Consider the following 18,368-nt stretch of genomic DNA (forward strand, 5'->3'; position numbering starts at 1 on the left):
GCCTTTGATTCTTACAGGTACAACTAAGCAAACAAACAAACAAACAGACAAGAGGGGAATTACAGCTTTGATTCTTCTTTTTCCTCCCTCCTTGAATGACACAGTGTCAAAGAGTGATCTGGTTCTGCAGCATTTCTGAGATTCCCTTCTTTCTTTTTTTCAGGAGAAATAGGACTTGGTAATAGCAAAAGGTATGCAAAAAAGGTGGTAAGTGAGCAGATGTGCAGAGAAAATCACTGGGCAGAAATCTCCCCCCTGGGCTACTAAACATATTGTATATGAACTCTGCATAAAAGCTCTGTATCCCTTGGCTCTCTGACAACAATTATGATCAACCTGCAACCAAGCAGCTTAAGACTGCTCAGCAGCTGCATTTGCTCAGAGTTCCCAGAGGCAGCCGCGCGTCAGTGGAAACAAACCCAGACTGTGTGACTTTGCGCAGCCTTCTGCTCACAATTACAATCAAGATGGATGGGAGACACTTCTGTGATTTTTTTTTTTTTTTTTCCCATAGAGGGGCCCTCTGGAGACCACACATGCACCGTTGCAATTACGCTACAGCAGGTCAATAGCAGGACAGAAAACTGTGGTTAATGAATGATCCAAGATTGCCACCAGTCAATGCAGTGCCATTGAAAAAGGGATGCAGAACTACCTGTGGAATTGTCTGAAAAGTATTGTCCAGAAGGCTCTATTTCCATAGAAATGTCCCTTTTCCCCTCTTTTCCCCCATGTCCCAGACAAAATCTATACTACAAATGTCTACACGTCTCCATATTTAACTCCAACACCAAACACAATGACCATAAAGGGAGGTTGATACCAAGACTAACATAATAATGGTTTTAGGTTGCACTACTATTACATCAACACAGCAGCTGCAGGAATGACAGCAGTACCCCAGCATAGGTATAATGCTAGTTTGAACCAGGCTGAGTAGCTGTAGCAGGCTGGCAGGGCTTGTTTATTCAGCTTATGTTATGTTTTCTTCTGAGTTTTGGTCAGCTGCAGTTGGACTGGCACCATGACCAGGAGTTAGGTAGGTAGAAACCAATATGGGTAAAGACTGACATATCAGCAATGCTGATTTAGGGCAAGTGAGGTTCTGACCCCTAAGTCTCATTGCCTTGTCACACTGGCAGAAATGGAAATTAAGATATGTTTTTTCCAAATTAGCATCCACAAGAGAAAATTAGACTCACAGTGTCCAAGTCTCGTCACACTGTGCTCTCGACCAAGAGTTCAGCAGGCAGCTGAACCAGTTTCTAGTGGAAATCGAGTCGAGCATCAACGACCATTGCTCCATCCCGTCTTTTCCCCTCTTCATAGCTCAGCCCTGGGACCCTCTGTGCAAGGACTGCAGTGCGGTGTACATCTGACAGCTCCACCACCCACCATGTCCAGCTAAGGTCCACTCTCCATCCGGTGTGTGTGCTTTCCTGTCATGAAATAAATACTCCCAGGCTCATCCCAACTCAGCTGTTACTGGCGACTGGAAAACAACAGAAGTGGTCCAGCGATTACAGATGTTAGCCTGGATGTACTGCATGACACTAAGGGCATCAGGGAATAAAGCATCTGTAACCCCCACAGAGGAGGCAGAAGCAAAGGACATTAAAAAGGTCTATGATGAGAGAAGTTCCACCGCATTGTGTTCTCCCAACACAGCATGACTCCAGAGGAAAATGAGGGTGGGGTTCATGTGCCAAAATGCTGCAAAAAATACGTGCCAAATTACTCAGGCTTGGGCTGGTCATCCTGTGTTGCCCAAATATTCCCTCCAGGACAACAGTACAGCAACAGCATGTGTCCGTGATGAGTACAGGTTTCAAGACACCGCAAATTGTCCCACAGCTGCTAGTGACACCACAGCTACATCACATGGGGACCACAGTGATGCTGGCTTGAAGAGTTCCTGCGTGCCCTCTCCCTGACAACCCAAATCTGGATGTTTGCTTGCTACCCCAGGTCACAGTGCTCCATATTTTTAGTTGCGTCATTTGTTGGCTACCTTGTTCCGTGGGGTTTCTACAGGACAATCTCCATCGGTTAGCTGGATAAGCTGCCCAACAGCAGTGCTGTGTCCACATGCTAATATTGCCAGGGAAGTGGATTTCAGCCAAGACAACTAACTGTTATGGGGGGCTTTGGGAAGACAGTGTAGGGGTAAAATTAGTAGTCCTTGGTACAGATAGACAGTCACCACTGGTAGCAAACGTGCTGCTGAACATGTTGCCTTTCCATTGCTCAGGCTTGACCACGTCAAATATCCCAAATAAGACTAAGTATGCAACTTCAAATGAGTCAGCAGGACTGTCTGCACTGAAAGGCTATGATTGCAGGGCCCGTAGGCAGACCTGGGACAGCTTTCAATTTGCTGCTGCTGAAAGCAATTGAAGTGCAGCACCATAAGCTCCAGGCCAGATGGGAAATCTTGCGGGACGCTGTATGCATAGACCTCTCCCCAAGCCTGGCTAGTAGTGGCATTGCTACTGGCACCCGAACGGATGAGGAAAGTCTGTTTGTGCTGCAGTCACACATCAATCTGACTGCAGAGGAGGCTTACCCTAAATCTGCCTGTGCTCCAGATCACAAATGCATCTTTTCTTTCCTGGTCTTTTTGGTGTCAGGAGAAATCAGGCTGCTTGGACACTAAATTCCTTGAGGCACCCAGAAGAGTACAGCATTTATAGTATAACTGCTCATTACGGACCCAGCAGCAACCTGTTTTAGTTGAGAGCTTTAGATATTAAACAGCAGCATCCCTAAACAGCTGCCGAAGGGGAGGCTGGTCTCCCAGCCCCTGCAGTGTGTCTCAAGTCAGCTTCCCTCTGGTTCGCCCTCCTGCTGGCTTCTCTGCTTTTGCAGTCTCAGCTGGGCAGTGGCCCGGTTTCCGCGGGAGAAACGGAGAGAGCCCCTCTGCAGTCTGGCCTGGAAAATCTAGTCTGGAAATTCAGATGGATGGGTTGTATAAACTGCTGCCCCAATGTTGCTGCATTGGATAATTACTGCTAATGCATGTCTTCCTATAGCACAGTGACATCTACAGTCCATGTTTAAAATGAGGATAATATTTTACTAATGTCATATTGTTATGCACTTCAGGTCTTTTCTGCTTAAAAAGAAATGCTGGCATTGCCTACAATATCGAAGTGCTGTACTGCAGGACGTTGCCAACGCAGTGTGCTCAAGTTCCGGACCAGCAGGACATGAGCCAACTCCAGCCTAAAAGCTGTATGACTTGTTACTGTCATCCTGAGCCTGTCTTGTGGTTATGCTTCCCATAATAAATACACAAGGCCTCTATACGCCTGACTCAAGCAGGACCTCTTTTTCTCGGTGAATGCGTTGATGCTCAGCTCTTGTTAGCGTCTGTAATGTGTCTTAGGCGTTTGGCCATCGCTTCCATCCCCAGCTCCTCGGACATTTTTGTCGTGTAGCGCTTACGGGTTGTTGACTGAGGCAGCACAATGAGATGTATTTTCCTGGGGTACTTTACCATTCCAAGGAAATTTTTTTCCTTCCAGTGCTCCTGGGACAGGCAACCCCTCTTTGCATATCTTCCGGTATCAACTTCTCCTACTGTCTTTCATCTGTCTAACCTTAACTTCTTGTCTTTTTTATTTAGCGTTAACCCATCAGGCTGGGCTTTTCCCCCAAGTTGTTCTAAGCCATCTGTCATGCTTTTTGCTATACAAATACGTAGTCCAATCAAAATGTCATCTATGTAAACTTTAGCACATTGAGCTGTTTAAAATATAAATACAGAGAAATCTTGTGGTTTTGGGTGAAACACCTGGAGCTGAACCAACCCAGACCATAGTCTGAGACACAGACAGTGACTGTATTGAAACAGTTGGATGTGGGAGATCTTTGAAGACCTTTGGTCCGGGTGCACTTTCCAGCTTTGTTCTGACCTCATATCAAATTGAGGAAGGGAAAGTCAACATTTTCCCCTCGACCGTCCATAGCTTGGTTTCTCACAGGTCTCCAGGCTCAACAGCAGGGAAATAGATACAGGGCTTAGGAATTTCCACAGTCTGCATTTGCTATTGGAGATGCAGACAGTGTCTCCCAAAGGAGGTGCTGACTGAAAACAAGTATGATCTATTATTTTCTTAACCCACCCATCAGACCCATGCTGATGCATCAGGCATGGAAAAACCATGGATGTTGATCATTTGTCCTGGCATTTCTGTCTTTGTTGAAAGCTGAAAATGTTCCCCTTTTGTGTTTTTAATCAGGCCTAATTCCAGTAATTGACTAGGCAGAATTTAGGTGCTTTTGTCCAAAATGTGTGATGACGCTGCTCAGCTGCTGCCTGACTTCTTGGGGTGAGTAATTTCCAAGAGCACCTCACATTTTGGCTGGATGGCCTAGAATAAAACCTTTGCATGTTTCTGAATCATCTTCCTGAATGGTCTGAACAATTTGACATCTAAGTCAAATCTAAGCTCAATCAGGAGCCAGAAAGTAGGCACCTCTCTGCCTCTGCCTCGTGCTCAGTCCTGCTGCGGTTCTCAAAATGCATCAAAAGAAATTGCCAAGATTGGGCTCAATGCTTCATGAAGTTGTAGATGCCTTATTTTAAAATGATGATGGAGCCACCTTTGCCATGCCTGGATGTCCATGGAAGATGGGGGGAGATACTGTGGGCATTCAACTTTTTGGGCTACCTGAGGTAGCTACCTAAGCTATAAACCAGGGTACTCAGGGGCCTTATGTTCTTTATTTGGTCGGTGAAGGGGTTGCTTTTGGATGGCAATTCACTTAAGACGGTATAAATCTCCCTCCTCTTTTCCTCCATGCTGCGATATCCCAAAGCAAGAACCTCTGCAGCTTGCCTTGTATCTTCAGGGTGAGGGGCACTTTCTTGGAGGCATAGACATGCTTTTCCAGATCTATTCTAGTGAGAGCTTCACTGCCCTCTACAAGACATTGCAAACTCTTTCTTAGCCTGGTTAGTCCCCTCCTCTTCTCCAGCTCTTGTCTTTGGTGGAAATGAGACCTTCTGATCCATTCTAAGCCAATTATGGGGTGCTTTTGTTTTCTATGGCATTCCAATGAATCAGACTTCTTAAGATCTGAATGTTTCACTGATTGTTCGGTGTTAAAATGACTGGTCCTTGTGCTATGCTGCCTTGGACATGTTAAATGAATACATGGTTCATTTGCTTTCAGTGCATTGACACATTCCTCTGTTATTTCTGCTTTCCACTCTTGTTCGTTAGGCTCTGATTTTAGGGAGACTTCAGCAGTCTTATTGTTCCCATCTTCTTTTCCATGCTCCAAATGTTGAAATGGTATCTGCAGTCTCTTGCAAAGCTGATAATTCATTCCAATTCTTGCATCATCTTCCAACTTCTCTTTGTCTTGACTTGCAGAGTTTATTGTGGAACATCTGCTCTTGCGGACTGTGATTTTGAGATTGAGATATTTTTTTTTCGCCTTGGGCCTATTTTTATGTTCTCTTGGATGGCAAATAAGAAATTTCTGACAAGCCCAGATGTTATTTTTTTAGAGCCTGAGGATTTTATCGCTGGGACTTAGTCCCCCTCCAAATGGTAAAGTTGGCTCTTTCATCTTGGAGCATTCCCAAACTGTGGTTTGTTTCAATTTCTTTTTGTGTTTGAGCTTTACATACATAAATGCTTTGTTCTTCTGTGGGAGACACAGCTTCTCCCGCTGCCTTCTGCCACCACATTCCCACGCATCACAGCGGGATCACCTCTTCACTGCTGCCCACAGCCTCCTGGGGCTGTGTGGATCCAGCGTGGAGGCTCTTCCTCACCTCCCACACGCAGTTTCCCCCCCCCAGGAGCTACTGGTGCTGCTGCTGGTGCTGCTGGTGCTACTGCAGTGTGGCCGTCCCAGCTTTTCTGTGTTTTCACTTCTCTTCTGCCTTTAAATGTTATTTGTAGCTGGGCCAGGACAAATCACCATGCTAAGGATTTTGGACAGCACCAATATTTTCACTGTGCTGTTCTCTTACTTTAAGAAATTAATCACTGAGAAAAAAATGTAGAATATGTTAAGAAGCTTTTAGAGACCTAATATTTGAGGAGTTTCATTACCTCCTAGAGTGTTAAAATAAGGTTCCCCCTTGAAGGTGGGGATGGGGCTTCTTTTCTTTTCTTCAAAGGTTTTTTGTTCTGCTGTATCACCTGAAGCAGCTGTGCCCCATTGGTCGCATTGAAAACCACCACTGTACAACTCTCCTTACGGTTGCTCAGACAGGCATTGAAAATACCTCCAGCATGACTTAAGGGATGTGGAAATACTTAGTGTAAAATTGAAAACAATAATACTTATATTTTTGGCAAAGACCTTCAACAATAATTATAATAAACGCAAAATATGGTGGGCAGGGAAAAAGGAAACTTAATCACAAGAAATATTTACAGACCTGTGTCACTAGACTGCTTCTGCATGATTTTTATAAAGTGCAGTGGATCTTAAATATTTCCAAGAAATCACCTTGTCCAGTCTTTCCTATTATCTGAATAATTAAGAATCTGGAGGGAGCTGATTTGAGGACAGTCATTCATAAAAATCAATACACCACAGAAATGTCAAAGTCCTGAGAAGATTCATCAAATGCTATGGCTGTTGCAATTGATTTGTTTAATTACAAAACACACAATAATCAAAGACGTGATAAAATAAAGCAGAATGAAGGAAAGCTTTGCTTCATCTCCCGTAAAGGAGGTGAAACATTAAAGCCAAAAATCCAGAAGCTTCCTTAAGCAGGGTAAACATGTTGCTGGAATCAAGGAGACCTGAAAATCCTGGAGGCTATACTCATGCCCTCCACTTTCATTTTCATGAATGTTTACCAGATCTGGGGTTGGGCGTGATTTCAACCTTGGAGGATAAAATTATAAAAACCTTGGAAGCCACAGGTCTTTAAAGAGTGTGTGCATCAGCCATACCGTGGAGTTATTAAAAATTTAGTAAGAAAACCTGCACCTCCCTCTCTGTTGGCCTAGCTGTACAAAACCTCATTGAGGTTAACGCGTGCCATTTGCCTTAGGAGAGAAGTTGTCCCACTGTCTATGTAATTTTTTTACACTTCAGTTTAAGGATTTGGCAGTAGGAAGTCTTAGACGATTTCTAGATGGTGCTATAGGAAAGTTAATCTCTTAATGCCAATGGTATCAAAATAAAACTTATGTTTTTGCAGATTCCCCAGCTGAAGCCAGCAGCTTGTGTTCTGGCCTTTATTAGTTTGGACCAGTCACTATCATTTCTGTTACTTCCCCAAGGAAATTTTATAGTGAAAGACAGCTATTAAAATCTCAATTGCATCTTGTTCTTCCTAGAAATCTGCTCAGAGGCGAGAGTGGCAGAGAAGCAGAGAAAAGCTGAGGATGCGCAAGCTTGAGTGTGGAATTGTGGCTTGGTCTCTACTACTGACAGTAGACAATGAATTTTGCAAATTCAGAATTAAATGGGAGAATATCATTACTAGGACTCTTAGGCCTGAAGATTGTCTGGTCTGACTTCATGTGTGGCAAGCCAGAGAGTGAAGGAGTATAGCTGCTCCTATTCCAAAGCCCTTGTAAGGCAAGGAGGAGACTACAGAGTTTAAGAAACCTGACCTAAGGAAGAGTGAATAAAGAAAGGTTGTTAAAATCCTGCATGCAAAATGCGAAGGGAAGATTTTCAAGGTCTTTAGAAGATGTTGAGGCAAAGCTTACCAAAGGACTGCATGCACCTAAATCACTCCAGAAGACCTTCTCAAGAAAATAACTTTTGAACTGTATGAATACTTCCTTTTCTTATAGGTATTAACTTCATATTAACTCATCCTTTGAAACACTTTGATTTTAAAACAGTTATAAACTGTACAATAATATTAAATATATTTTCCATCCCTAAATTCAATATGACATGATATTTTAATGTAGTTAAACTTTGTGTATTTCCTTTTTTATTGTCCTTGTGGAACAGTTAATCAGACAGACGGGGAGAAGGTGAACGAAGTCAGACTGACAGGAGAGGTCAGAAATCTCTGGTTTTATCCAAATGAGATATGATGCACTGATGATGTTCTACAAAATTTTCCATGATTAAACAGCAGCTCTCATCATGGGTTTTTCTCAGAATTTGCTCTATTGCTGTTCTAAACTGGGCACAGAATCAGTAGGTTAGTTTATGTTTGCTTCATGATAGGTCTTCTTTGCTGTATGTAGGTTTTTGACTTTTTTCTCTGTTGTCCCGTAAGTTCATGAACTTGTCTGTTTAAAGACTCTCATTGGAATGCTGACAAACATGATTGTTTTCATTAGGGAGCTGTAATGAAATGAGAGCCTAGGCTGTTATCTAACATACAGTTTAACCGTCAAGTTTTGCTGTGTAAATGACAATTTACTCTTGGAAGACTACCTACTGACTTTGCATTCCAACAAGCCAATATGAGCAAGAAATTAGTTATTTTGTTCTCTGCATGAATTATTTAGGACTGCAGAATGGTTTTTGCATTTGTGTTTCTATTCTGTTCTCACTATCCCTTTAAGATACATATTTTTGTGAGATATAATTTCTCTTCTGGAGGTAGGGAATATCTAAATAGCATGAAATGTTCTGATAGCAGAAAATTAATCTGAATTTTTTTTTTCTTTGTCCTTTTAACCTATGTATTTTAAATCTAGGTTTTACTTTTTTCTATTAGAGTGGTTCAAAAGATCCCTGAAATCTGAAAATAGTATCTGAAAGGAGTAAGCTGAATTTCAGAAACAAAACTTTCTATAAAATTTTAATAAAGGTTTTTGTTTTCTGTTTTTCATAAATAAATCCTAAATTGAATGGAAATACTTGAACATGTGCTGAGTTTTTAGTTTGCTGTATTTCAAAAGTTTCAAAAATATGAGCAAATTTTTAGCTAGCTCTTAATTAAGTCTAAGTCTGCAGTTTGGTTTTGGCTTAGTTGAAAGATTGGTGCCCCTGATAACACAGTGTTGGCAGCTTAATGTGCACAGTTATGACAGCTTCCAGATGAAGGGTATCCACATCCATAAATCATTTTAAATTAAGAAACCAAATTAGCTGTCTCTCATGGTTACTTAAGGTAGTGTAAGACGTATTGTCATATTACACTTCAGACAAATTTTGCATTGAGACAGATTTCTAATTGTGAACAAAAAAGTTATAAGAAGCAAGTAATCAAACTTTTTATAAGTCATGGCAATTGCAAGGAAGGAGAAATTAGCAAGAGATTCATTCAAGAGATCTTATGCAAACATGACTAATCACTAATTAATGATTACTTTAAAAAGAATTTATTAATAAAGATGATATATGAAGAATGTAAAGCAGAACACTGTCTGGTTGATAGGAAGTGAGGAATGGGGCACAAGTTACACACTGCAAAGTGAAGCCAATTTCCACTGTGATTTTCTGACACAGTCTACGATTTCTTTCTCTTCCATCCTGCTGGTGCTCTGGATTTTCTTTGTCCTGTTTGGTGGACAGGGCTTGTGACAGCAATGTTACTTTCCAGCTTTAATCTTCCCAATCATAACAAGACAATCAGGCTCCTTTTCCTTTGGAGGTGTCGTTAGACTTTGCCCTCTTCAGAACTAGAGACTATCTATAATATATGTAAATCTTTCCCAAAAGTGCTTAATACTTTGTACTTTTAGTTCTGATGATCCAATATTTTTAGTTTCCTCACTAATTGCAATCACAAATACAAAGTACTAGGTTTCTTTTAGCATGACAACAGGAAAGATTTTGGCAGGTCAAAGGAAACAGCTGTTGAACAACATGTAGTCAATTGGCTGACCTTCTTTTGGTCCTTAAGGATTTACCTGCTGCGTAAGACATTTTGCAGTTTTTCGGAGCATGTCTGTATTTGTTCTAAGCTAACATTTGACCCACTGGTTGAAGTGTTTTCTTTCTCTCAGCTGACGTGGATGAGCACCAAAAAATTTAGCCAGAATATTGTGCCAGAGAATTATTTACCTTGAGTCATGCTGCTGAAAATTTTGCCTCATAGTAGCTGTAAAGATTTTTGAATATCATGGTGCTGTGATACCATGACTCTCCAACACTTTGCTTTTGTGAAATGAGACAGCCGAATTGCTCACCATCCCGGGTTATTACCCAAGACTGCCACAGATTTTAGGGCAAAAGTGCAAAATTCTGAGGTCAAAGAGCTATTCTAACAATCCATTTGTTACCAGCTCTGAAAACTGTCTTGACTTTGATTTCCTCCTGATCAGTTCAGAGAAAAAAGGTAATGCAGAACTAAAATTGGAACCATAGATGCAAACTGAACACCTTCAGAATTTCCCTATCTGAACAAATATTCTAAACACCTTGAGAAATTGATTAGGTCTAGCAGGAGTGAAGATGCTTTATAAATGAAAATGGGAAATTCTTCCAAAAATAGCTTAGTGAAAGGGGTGGAGTTTTACACAGATTTGGCCAAATACTGAAAATTCTTTTACCAGCAAAAAGGACAGCGTGATGAATTTTCTTTCTAATAATTGGGTGGAAAAATGAAAGTGGACAATCTGAAAGACAAAAATAAAGAACTATAGGTTTGCCTCTAGATGAATTGTTCTGCTAAGGCTGGGCACTTAATCAGTAAATTCAAGACATCCCGCAAAAATGCTGAGTAAGAGGTAAATGGCAGAATTGCACTTTGTTCTTGGGAGCTCAGTGGAAATTTTAGTGTTAAGATACATGTGTACTTGGGCACAAGTCCTGGGATTAAAACAGGCTTGGGGCCATAGGCTTGGGGCAACTATAAGCTCAACCTTAACTACAAGTATAGATATAGCCTAGATGACTAGAATGAACTTGTTATTGAACATATGCAAAAGTACAGTACCAACACCTAATCTCCCTGGCTCTTTCAGTCCAAGAAGAGGCTTAACATAGACACTTGTTTTCTCGTCTTTGAAACTGCTAAGGCTTTCTTATGTTTCAGAGCCTGAAATAGATTTTTTTTTTTTTTTAATTTAGACCACACAATTTTAAATAATGTGTTTTCCCTAATTCTGTGCCTTTTAGACAAACTCTTTGGCATCTTCAACGTCCATACTGAAAATAAATGCCATCTAGATGAAGATCTTGCTTTGTATCTGTGGACTTCATTTTGAGTTGGAACTCTGAAGCAATGTTTAAAGGGTAGGTATGACACAACTGGAAAATATCTCTAAAACCAGAAATGAATTGACAGTCTTGTTGATACATGATGAGATCCAGCCTAATGACTTGGTTTCACACATGAATTTCCCATGCATGGCCAGTTTTAGAAACCTTAGCTGACACAGAGGTATCTTCTTGAAGGCTCACTGAAATAGGTATGACTTTAAGGCCATTCAGTGTGAATAAAGGTATCAGAGTTTAAGCTCCGAGTTGGGAAAATGGGGGTGTGGAAGGATAAAATAAATCTGCTGGAGAAAACTGTATTTGGCTCAGTAAGGGTGGTTAAAGTAAGAAGGGTTTTTTTTTCTGTTATTTAAAGTTAAGGTTTTCAAGAGCAGGGTTGCTAAAGAAAAGATAGTTGGAGTCCCCTTCCCTCTTCATTATTTTTGACAGTAAGACTTACGTGTTAGTAGATTTAGATAATTTAGCCATGAAAATTAGCTTTTCTATTCAAATTTGAAGAACAAGCTGTTTCCATCAATTATTTTCAACTGCCCTTCTTCCCCTTCCCTTCCAAACAGCTATTTTTGCACTGGGGTGCCCAAGGGACAAGTAGAAAAAAAAAAATATCTGAATATTATAAGGAAGCATGACTCACATGAGCTGAGTATTAGCATTTGAATTTTATTCCTGCTCACATGGTTGGTGAGAGTGAGGAGAGTAAATAACAGTCATTAGTGTTAAGCATTTTGTTTGTCACTCTAATGCAGACATTCCTCAAATTTGAGTAATGAGTCAGACTATCTCTGCTTGTCTACTCTCATTCCAGCCCAATTGGAGTGTAAGATGACTCAGAAGCAACACTGGTTTCAGAGAATCCATATCATTTAAATAGGAGGAGGTAGAACTTAACTTGATACAGTTGGGCAAGCAAGGTGTTTCTGCACTGGCTGTAATAAAGACACAAAGTATGAGATCATATAGCCATATCCTGTACTCTTGATGGGTTGACTTGCTGTATCCTTAATTTTTCTGGAAGCATCATCACACAACATTTGGAGGGGGAAATGGCTGCAGATGTTCACTGAGAGCCACTGCTCTGCTGTGTTCCTTCAGGCACTCCTGAATCAATGAAAAAAGACCATCTTGGCCCTGCCTTGTCCTCTGCCTGGTTCCTGGGCTGGAGAAGGGTAAGGCTGAGGACCACCCAGGACCTTAGTACCCATGCAGCCTTTGCACTGATCACCACAATGCCAGAGCACTTGGAGTCACTAGGAAGAGTAGAACCACATGCTAACAAAGCTTGTTCATTGGTGGTGCTTGCCTGCTGGGTTGTTGGTTTAAGTTATAGAAACAGTGATCTCCACCGTCTTAATTCCCTCATAGCCTTAATTATGAGTGTTAACCAGTCCCTTTGTGCTGGGGCACGGGCTCCTGGAATACCAGTTCTTACACCTAATTTGTGCAACATTCTTTTTTGCCGCACAAACCCCATGCTGAATTTCAAGTTCAAAATATTTTACCCTTTTACTCTGCACAGCTTTGATTTCTGCATGCATAAAGCTACAGACTGTGTAAAAAAAAAAACAGAGACAATGATTTTTGGGAACATCCTTCATACCTTTCATGTTCTGTGAATACTCCTTAGTTTCATCCAGAGGATCTCAAAAGATATCAGCCAGAAAATTTCTCTTGAAGTCTTGATTATTTTAGGTAGCCACCTTTGCAGGTGAGTATTCAGTTCTTGGCTTTTTGCTCAGCGCCCTGGAAGCCTGTCTGAACCGAGAAACGTTGGCCGTGGCATGGTGTTGGAACTGAGGCTGAAACTGTACATTTTTTCACTGTGTTCCTGGACTTTTGCTAAGCTTTGGTTTTGTTTCTCTGTGACCTGCAAAATTTGTCTGTCCCTTTGTGACAGCGGTGGGAGGCAGGGGAGGTCAAAGCTGGGTTTTTGGTCTTTGGTGGTTCTTATGACCATAACTGTGGAGCTTTGTACAGATTTTCAGAAGTAGTCATGTCTCAATAAAAGGGGATGTGTTCCAGATCAGCACTTTATATGCACTTTACAAAAATTATAAAATCTGAATGCCATGGTGAGACTCTATATGATCCAGGTAAGACGCTGCCTCCTACCTGTCACCTCACTTATTGTATGGACTTTGCCATATGTGATACTCTGCAAGCCTCAAGAGTAAATCCACTACAGGGCAACATTTACTGGCTTTTAAAAGGACTCTGATTAATGACAAAGCCCTGTGAATAAACCTTTTTTGATGTCTCTTCTGTCTTGTTTATTCAGATTGCTGCCAAAGCTATCTCTCCTGTCCTGACAATAGAACCATAGAATCATAGAATCATTGAGGTTGGAAAAGACCTTTAAGATCATCAAGTCCAACCCTTAACCTGACACTGCCAAGTCCACCACTAAACCATGTCCCTAAGCACCACATCTACACGTCTTTTAAATCCGTCCAGGGATGGTGACTCAACTACTTCCCTGGGCAGCCTGTTCCAATGCTCGACAATCCTTTCGGTGAAGAAATTTTTCCTAATATCCAACCTAAACCTCCTCTGGCACAACTTGAGGCCATTTCCTCTCATCCTGTCACTAGTTACTTGGGAGAAAAGACCGACCCCCACCTCACTACAACCCCCTTTCAGGCAGCTGTAGAGAGCGATAAGGTCTCCCCTCACCCTCCTTTTCTCCAGACTAAACAGCCCCAGTTCCCTCAGCCGCTCCTCATAAGACTTGTGCTCCAGACCCTTCACCAACTTGGTTGCCCTTCTCTGGACACGCTCCAGCACCTCAAGGTCTTTCCTGCAGTGAGGGGCCCAAAACTGAACACAGGACTCGAGGTGCGGCCTCACCAGTGCCGAGTACAGGGGGAGAATCCTAATGAGATAGACTGAGGAAATAAGATTTCAAACAACCACAGTGAAAACTCTTTGATAAGCAAGTCAAGCAATGAAAAAGCTTTATTCATGCACCAGGAGAAAGTCAGCAAAAAAAATTTCAAGATGCTGTAATCTTCAGTTCTAGAAAACAAGGAAATGCTTAAGTTGCCAATCAGAAATATAAAAGGAGGAGAAATGAGACATAGCATTCTTGTTCCTGTTTTAATGAGCTTTTTGTGTTTTATATTTTATCCAGAATTCCAACCCACTAAGAACTAGCATGTGGCCAAAATGTGCTCTGATTCACTACACAGTGAACATTATTTTCCTCTTTGCAATAGTGATCTTTTAAATTTAGGGGCAAACTATTGATTTTGGGGTTGTTTGGGTTTTTTTTTGGGGGGGGGGGGGGTGGGTAGGGTTGGTGGCTGGATGGCATGCCCACAGTACCTACTCTTTCTTATCTTATCATTTGCTATTTGCATTGTGGTGTCAGTGGTGTAGTATTGTAGCACTGTATGAAGCACAAAGCTCTTCAGGGATACCCACGGTAACTCACTGTCTGAAAGCAAAAAGTGGTGTGTTTTCTGTCTGGTTTGAGGTGAATCAGCATTTTCTATATGAAATCCAGTTTGCCTGCTGTATCCTGCAAAGCATTTGAAGAGATGATGAAAGACCAGGAGCAGAACCTTGTCCCCATATGATAGCCATATTGCAGCTCTTCTCTCTCAAATCTTTTTCATGTCGTACTGTGAGATGCATCTTGTAAATCTAAAGTGAAGAACAGGAAGAAGAATTGTCATTCTGGCCTAGGAGACACTCACCATGTTTCGAAAGATTCAGTCAGGTAAGCACTGTGTTGTCATCTGGGACTACGATCTTGAGCCTAAAATCTCACTGAGGGGTCACAAAATTTCCAAAATAATGATGGCACTTCTTTTGAAATGGTGGATCAAACCACTGAAATGGGGTGGGAAGAAGTAGATGAATAAATTCTCATTCATATTTACTTAACTCAGGGTTTTTCCCAATTGGATTTTGATCCATATCTTCTGGCAAAGATATATCAGCTTCCTGTTTCTATGGCACTTCTGATCTCATCCTGGATGACGTACGGCAGCTTCTACTTCTTAATTCTCCGTGACTGAAATGTAAAACTTCATATTGAAAGTCTGTGCCTTGTAATAGCCGCATGGAATGCTTTAACTAAACTGTCAGCAGGAAATGCCGAAGGTAACACAGTAGTAATCAAAGTAGTGCAAAGCACTGGCTACAGTATGTATTTTAAGTGTAATCAGATTTTTCTCCTACTTCCTGAGTGGAGCTTCCTGAATATCTTGGGGGAATGTCCAGGGCTAAAAAGAATCTGCAGAAAAAAATGGGAACTGGGACAATTTTTCTCTTCAAACTAATTTCAATGCATTAAACACACTTCCACTATGAGAGGGACTATTATACACCCTGAAGTTCAAATGACTGAGTTCTTTCATTCAAATGAAGCTCTGTATCATGCTAAAATGATTACAGAGCTTGGTCACCGCAAGTCACATGCTTCATAGGTGGCATGAATAACCACATTAAACAGGGATATTTTGTCTAGACTTATTTATCTCTTTCCAGCCTTCCTGACTTCTTAAAAATCTTATTAAACACTTGATTTAATTTACTTAGACCAAATGCTGTCTCCAAAACAATAAAGAATGTCTCTTACAGATAAAAGAGAATATATTAACATTTCTCATGGTTTTTTCCCCTTTTCCTACTATGTTTTTTCTACCTTCTTAATTGAAAAAAATCCCTTATTTTGAATTCTGTTGTAATTCTTAACAAAACAACCCGAAAAATATATTATTTTATTCCACATGGGAAACAACTCTACCATCCCAATTTCTAAACTCACCATTTCTATTATAATAGGAAAGCACATCATGTATTAGCATGATTGTCTATCATGTCTTGAAAAGTCCCTTATTCTTAATTCTGTGTCTATTAGCTTTGATATCTGATCTTCTTTATTAATAAAAAAATATAATAAAATATTTTTGCAATTAGTTGCTTGCAGTTGTGGCTCTGGGCTGTTCTGCGATGCAGGTGAGAGATTTTCCCAAGGCTCACCAACAGGCAGCTTGGGAGCCTGGAGATCTGCTGCAGAGCCAGGAGTGGGAAACTCCTTGCAAGCTGGATTTGCCAGAGCCTCATGCCTCAGTTTCACAGCAGGGAGACGAAGCGCTCTGTCACGTCTTGCTTTCGGGTTCCTTGGTAGCACTCCAAGGAGATACAATTCAGCAGAGCTAAGCCTGGTAGCCCACAAAGGCCTAATGAAGTCTAGTGCCTAGAAACTGGAGACAGGAAAATTAATGTTGGGATTATAGTGTCATAAGATCACAGGATAATTCAGACTGGAAAGGTCCTCAGGAGGTCTCTAGTCCAAACTCCTACTCGAAGTTGGGTCACCTCTGAGCTCAGACCAGGTTGCTCAGGGCTTTAGCCAGTTGGGTCCTGAAAAACTCCAGGGATGGAGACCATGACTGCCCTGGACAGCCTGCTCCAGTTCTGTCCTTGTAGGCAAAAAGTTTCTCCCTGTATCCAGTAAGAACCTTAAATGGCAGACAGATATTTATATTGTTGATGACGACTGGGACGGATCTGCCGTAGGAAGTGGTGGACTCCTCATCTATTGTTACCTTCATGACTGGATAGGTTTCTGGCCAACACGGCTTTTATAAAAGTTGTTATTTTCTGTATATCAAACAGTTCCTTGTGGCCTTAATTTAACAAATACATGAAGAAACAGACATGCTATCACCTAGTTGGAGGAGCTGAAGGAGGTGCTTTTGACCACAAAGGAATTGTTATTTTTTTCAAAATGTCTTTTAATTTAAATTGCTAAAATTATACTAATGGAATTTACATAAACTGAAAACTCGGTTTGAGGAACTGTTGCTTTTTCTAATCTTTCTATGTCTTTTCAACTTCAATACTTCTGAGACATTCCTACGCCATTTAATAAACAAGTGACTTAGAAAAGAACAAGAGTATTCTCAGAAGCATGGGAATAACCTAGTTTGTACTTGGGCACAGCCATTAGAAAACCCATTGCTATAAGAAAACAAAACCCCCAAAAAGCAGCAGACTGCTGTCTTTCATGTGATAGTAAAATACATAGTTTCCCGTCTGAAAAAAAAAAAAAAGAAAAAAGAAAAAAAAAAGTGATGTTTCAAAGCTTTATTTGCTGAGTGCTACACTTCACGGATACATTGGTTGTTAGGCTAGTGTTGCACGCTGAGCACCAGAACAGCAGCCCCACACCAAGGGGGCACGCAGGGGCGCAGAGGTGGCTTTTGGGCTCTTCTGACGTTTGCCTTTCCTGCTGCTGCCATTCTAACATGCAGTAGGGTACACGATCAGGGAAAGGGCCTATTGCTGGGAGACATCATTTTTATAATGATGCATTTTAGGCCTCTTCGTACCCCTTGCTACCCTCAGGTTTCTGAGAGGGTCCATCTCGAAAGAGAAAATGCAGCAAGATCAAGTAAATTCAATGCAGATGCTTACTAGTCCATTCTGTACCAACCCCCAAACCAGGAATGGGATGACATATGATGGACTGAACTCGGTTTCCCACCATACAGACGTGGGAAGTGAAAATGTGTAAATTTTGGATAATCCAAATTAGAAATGGTTAATCTCTGCTTACCTTCTTTTACCTGAGACTGCACATCTTACTCAGCAGATCCTGGCCAACGTTGATTATTTATCTAAAGCTGTTTATCTAATTCAGCTGGAATATACATTCAAGACCTAAGGTATAATTGTGATCTGATTCTCCATAAGTGATGGTAGCATCCTGCTCTCACTTTTGGGTGCTAGGGAGTTATACTCTCAGAGTTTGTCTGAAGTGCAGATGCTGCCTAATTATACAATACAAAGAGATTTGGCTTGAGTGAAAATTTAGAAAAAAAGGAATCTTGTGTAATGCCTGCACAATTATAAAAAGGCTTTGTCTGGAGGAAAAAAAAAAAAAGAGAGAAGCTTGAATCTGAACCCTGTCCAAGGATTGTCTTTGTAAAAGAGCTGAATGAGTCCTAGGGTGGAGATAAAAATACAGATAAAGAGAAAACAAATAATTGTTCCTGGTAGAATGGAGAGATAAGGATCCCTTTAGCATGTGCTTGTGTGGGCAGCTACAGCTTGGCAGCTGCATTGGTGATGTTCCCAACCCTGGGAGTCTATGCAGAAGCTCTGCAGCCCTTCTTCCCACGGCCGCATTTCTTGCTCTGCTGCCTCGGAGGTCCTGACGATTCCTTCCTACTTCGGTGGTCCCTCAGGAGGTGTGCAATACCTGCCGTATCGGTGTCGACAATGACCACACT

General features: G+C 41.3%; 1 long non-coding RNA gene across 1 annotated transcript; it reads left to right on the forward strand.

The window, feature by feature from the left end:
• Positions 1 to 4,220: 4,220 nt before the first annotated feature.
• On the forward strand, positions 4,221 to 13,435 carry LOC121233346. The gene is made up of 4 exons (XR_005932524.1): positions 4,221 to 4,334; positions 7,323 to 7,787; positions 11,023 to 11,139; positions 12,217 to 13,435. It is a non-coding gene; the product is annotated as an uncharacterized LOC121233346 (long non-coding RNA).
• The last annotated feature ends 4,933 nt before the right edge of the window (positions 13,436 to 18,368 follow it).

This window comes from Aquila chrysaetos, chromosome 5, assembly GCF_900496995.4.
Source record: "Aquila chrysaetos chrysaetos chromosome 5, bAquChr1.4, whole genome shotgun sequence".
In the NCBI taxonomy this organism is placed as follows: Eukaryota; Metazoa; Chordata; class Aves; order Accipitriformes; family Accipitridae; genus Aquila; species Aquila chrysaetos.